At 38.8% G+C, this 4,863-nt stretch overlaps 1 pseudogene; it reads right to left on the reverse strand.

Moving 5' to 3' along the window:
• Positions 1 to 4,207: 4,207 nt before the first annotated feature.
• On the reverse strand, positions 4,208 to 4,306 carry LOC132302089 (small nucleolar RNA R71; annotated as a pseudogene).
• Between the last annotated feature and the right edge of the window lie 557 nt (positions 4,307 to 4,863).

The following is a 4,863-nucleotide window of genomic DNA, read 5'->3' on the forward strand; positions in this document are numbered from 1 at the left end:
ACTTTTCTACAAAAGTAAAGATACATATTTAGTGGAAACCACATAGAATGAAGATACGTGAAGTCAAAAATAAACTCCGAGCATGAAAAGTGAAGTTGTGCCAAAAACTGACAAACACAGAAAAGACAAAATAGGGCAAAGGACGAAAAGTGAATAGTATCAAAAAAATGAAAATGTGGAAATGACTCAGTTCTTAAAGAAAGTTGTCAATCCAAATGAAAGAATCTTAGAAACCATTTCTAAGCACTCAAGATGACACCCATTGGTGAGAAACAGAACTTGAAAAAGAAAATTAAATGAAAAAAATTTATCCGTAAAATTTGAGAAAAAGGAAAGATGGGAAAATGAATGGGTCATTACAACCTACCCTCATTAAAGGAATTTCGTCCCCAAAATTAGGAACATACCAGAAAAACAACAAAGCAAGGACTGAACAAAGATCAAACCAAAGGACAGCTTATAAAGCACTGAAAGACAACTCCAGATGTCTCACGATCAACTAATGTAACGCGAAACCACGAACCGAGACAACACCTCATATGAATCGGCACGTTAACTCAACGTCAACCACCGAGAGAATCCCAAGACAACGAAACATTGAAACACGATAAAAGAAGAGAGTGATAAGGCAGCACGAACAACTACCAGAACCCGCCCACAACGTACTCAAATGTGTAGTAGCAATGACAGTGCCTAGCGCCCGCCCACACTTACTCGTCAATAAGGTAGCATTGACGGTGACTAGCACCCACCGACAACACACAATTTGGCATGGTAGCATGACAATAAAAGGCACTAGTTCATAACCTGCCCCAACCAAGTCAACTCGGAAAAACCCATCGACACGGATGACATCAATGTCAAAAATGATCATTACCAAAAGCATTACGGGAACCAGGCATCTGCGAGAGTTGGGGGTAGCTAATCCCAAAACTCTGACAACAATGTCGTAGGCACTTCTACGCTTAAGGCCCTAAATCCTCAGTACAAGTAGAGCCAGCAGCTCCCCGACCACGTCGTAAAGCCACGAAGGAAAAGGAAATAAAACGGTGCCTCCCTTGCCCGCGTCTCACTCCACCAGACAAGGACTACAATTCTATGCTCACGTGAGCCTTACTCGCATCAACCGTCAAACTAAGGTCTCGAAACATCCAACCAACAAAATAGACAAGAATGTTACCGACATGGGTCCTTACAGATTGAATTTCTCCTATCCAAGGAAGAACTTCGTAAAACAAGAATGCACCCAAGTCATACGACAGACCCTAAGTGATAATATCAAAACCAAACATAAAAGTAAACAGCTAGTATGCAACATAGCAACGGACTATCTACTCACACAAGTAGTAAGATCACGTAAAGCGTGTCAGTGTATACAGGAGAAGAATGTAAGGCATGACGATATGTTGCATATAATCATGTTAAGATGAACAAGCGTATATAATGTACTCAGACAGATGAGTATATACTATATGCTAAAATAACAAGTAGGTACCGTGTGCTAAGGTAAACAAGCATATATCATATGCTAAGACAGTCAAGATAAGCTCTTAAACAAGTTACCACATAAGCAAACAGACATGTTATCAAATCAAAACATGTTATTAAGAAGCATTTAAACACGTAAAGCATGGCAACACAAGCATGATATGCACCCAAAACCCATCGTCCTAAGGTATTCGAACCCAAATGCTCTGATACCACCTGTGATGACCCTGGCTTGAAAAACCAGGGTCGTCACATCTCACGTCAGTTCTCTCTCTCTCTCTGTAAATTTTTTTTTTCTTTTTTCATTTCACCATTTCAAAGCTAGATCTCTCTCTCTACACTTAGAATTTGATCTTGCCATAAAAGGCAAAGTTGGTAAGCGCGCTGAGGCCTATATTTTGATTGAGACAAAGTTCATTTTGGCCACTCTTGGAATTTTGAATTTAAGGGCTGAATTGGGGCTTTTCTTGTTTCTCGAGGTAGGGATGCTCGAATCCATACACTCTTTTATTTTTGTGATTCACTTCCCTATATTTGATGTATATTATATTTAATTGTGATTATTTCTTGAAAAAATTGTTCTGATGTTATATATATGAATTTTATTTCTCTGTAAGTTTTAAGTTTAAGTGATATGTGTGTATATGATTTGTTGATTTGAGACGAGAAGAATGCTATAATTTTGTTCTTGTCTTAAGTGTTTAATTGTTGAAAATTTGTGAATAATGAGCATGATATGATTTTGTTCTTGTCCTAAGTGATTAATTGCTGAAAATTATGAATAATAAACATGTTATAATTTTGTGATAATTTTTTTCTTAATTGGCATGTAATATTGTTAAGGTTGAATTGTATGAGATTATGGTAATTTAGGAAGCACAAAGCATTCATGCATTCCATTGGGAAAAAAAGGGCAAAATGTTTTGAAATGCAAATGGAAATTATTTTGGAGAAATTTTTTTGAAAAGCGTTTACGAAAATTCGAACGTCGAAGAGGTGCCTAGTGGTCCGTGGCATTGATGTGATCTAAAGGGAACTAGGGAGAGACCTTAACGTGGTTGAACTACCTAGGCCCAAAATGACGCCATGGAGGTGCTATGTGGTCGAGGATAGCTAGCTAATCCTTTTCTCATTGCGCCATAGAGGTGCTATGGGTCGGGTTGCATTAGTGGTTTGGACCAGTGAAACAAAAATGTTTCAGTGGGGAGCGACATTGGTATGTCATTGCATTACATTGGCATGCATGGTATACAAATGGTTGGATGACCTGTTTTGTGGTTGTTGATGATATTGTTGTCGTTGTTGTGTTTTTCCCCCGATTAACATGATGCCGTTTATTTTTACCCTATACTTTGTGTGAATTCACTAGGTTATTAAGAGGTGTGTCTTAGACACCTCCTACTGAGCAGCTGGCTCACCCTATCATATTATTACATTTTTTAGGTCACGAGAAGGAAGTGGCGGATGATGCTCCTCCACAAGTTTGAATTGGTTAGTGGATTGTTGACATCTTTTGTATACGTGATCTCATTTTTTTATATAAGCCTTAGGATGACACGTATATTGTGTATCGACGTTGGAATTGACCATAGTGCCCTTAGATAACCTCGGGTTCAGGTAAGGACCCGGTTAGCGATTCAAACCTCTGGTTTGTGTCATTACAAATTTGGTATAAGAGTGTTAGGTTCGAATACCTTTCGGACAACGGGTAGTGGCTTACCTAGATGGGGTAGAGAGTTGAATTGCATTGTTTATGTGCCTATGTGTTAAGGTGCTTAACTATTTAAGAAGCAAGCTTACTTGTTACCCTTTTAAATATTTAATGTTTTGAAAGGCATGCCTATTTGCTAAGTGCTTACGTGTTTAAATGCCAGTATATGTAAGTGAAGTGTATACATGATCTAAAAGCATATTAATTGTGATAAGATGACAAGTCTGAGGTGCATGGTAATGGCGAATGGTAGGCATATTTTGTGTAGTTTTATTTTAAATTATAGTATGGCTAGTAGTGAGCACGGTTTATGCAAACATGTTTTGTATGGTATTGTGAAAGGTAATGAGTCATGGTTGTTTAGATCTTAAATGATAGGACACGATTGTATCATGGTATGAGGTACGGTTATTATATATATGTGTTCATGTGTGTGCGTATGGTTGAGTACGAGATGTTGCTGGTACGGTAGGGTACTTATTGCGGCATTGATAGTTGTATAGGTTTTAACCTGAGTAGGCGAGGAGCTCGGTTACTCGAGGGCTGTTTGGATACCAGTTCTTATCGAACGAATGGTGTGGATGAGTTATTTAGTGTGTAATCATTTTGATCATCTTGCTGCATTTTGTGCAGTGCTTAGAATATGACTTTAGAACGTGTGACCGCCTTGGTTTTTCAAGCCAGTGCGTCCTGTGATGACCCGTAAGATGACCCGAAACGAATCCGGAATACGGAAGCAAAAAATAAAAACAAGGTCTCTAGGAATATACGACATCCATAAGACGCCAAGGTGACCTTCCGTGAAGTTATGGAACTCAACGAGAGTGAAAGCGGAAGCAAAAGTTCAAAAATAGATCAAGTATGCCCCCAAGGGCAAAATGATCATTTCACGCAAAAAAAGTCTCGAGAGCTTCTATCCGTGAGGGCAAATTCAATCACATCTTGGGCTCAACTACAATATGAATTCCTAAAAAAATTTTACCCCGCAAGTAGAACCGATGCTATGAGAGCTTCTATCCGTGAATTCTCCCAAAATAAGGGAGAACCTTTGCATGAAGCATGGGAGCGTTTGAACGATTTGCTACGGAAGTGTCCACATCACGACATTCCTAAGTGGCAATTAGTTCGTTGCTTCTATGAAAGCTTATCCGATACCCAAAAAGGTATGGTTGATGCTTCATGTGGAGGAGCCTATTTGGACAAAAATGAAGATGATGTGTGGCATCTTTTTGATCGCATGAGCGAAAATTTAGTGCATCGTTCTTCATCGTCCCGATTTGGCCAAAACTTGAATGAAGGAGGGAAGAAAACCTCCAGTCTTTCTCAAGTGGAAAGTTCCATGGAAATTGCCGCCGAAGTCAAAAATCTTACTCAAAGGTTTGATAAATTTCTTTTGAGCCAAAACTCGGCAATTCAATCATCCAACTCTTTCCATTCTCAAAATGTGATGTGCAGGACTTGCTCTAGTTATACTCACAATACTTTCAATTGTCCTCTTGGACAAGTTTTTCCGAGTGAGTATCAAGAACAAGTCAATGCTATTTTCATTCATCCGGGAAGTAATCCAAATTCTAACTCCTACAATTCTGGATGGAGTGATCCTAACTTTTCTTGGAGAAATCAAGGAGAAGGTATCATTCCTCCTATTCATAAAAATTCCCAAG

Source organism: Cornus florida, unplaced genomic scaffold (assembly GCF_030987335.1).
Source record: "Cornus florida cultivar Cherokee Brave unplaced genomic scaffold, ASM3098733v1 CherokeeBrave_3.0.0_Hap2_Chr03, whole genome shotgun sequence".
NCBI classification, from domain to species: domain Eukaryota; kingdom Viridiplantae; phylum Streptophyta; class Magnoliopsida; order Cornales; family Cornaceae; genus Cornus; species Cornus florida.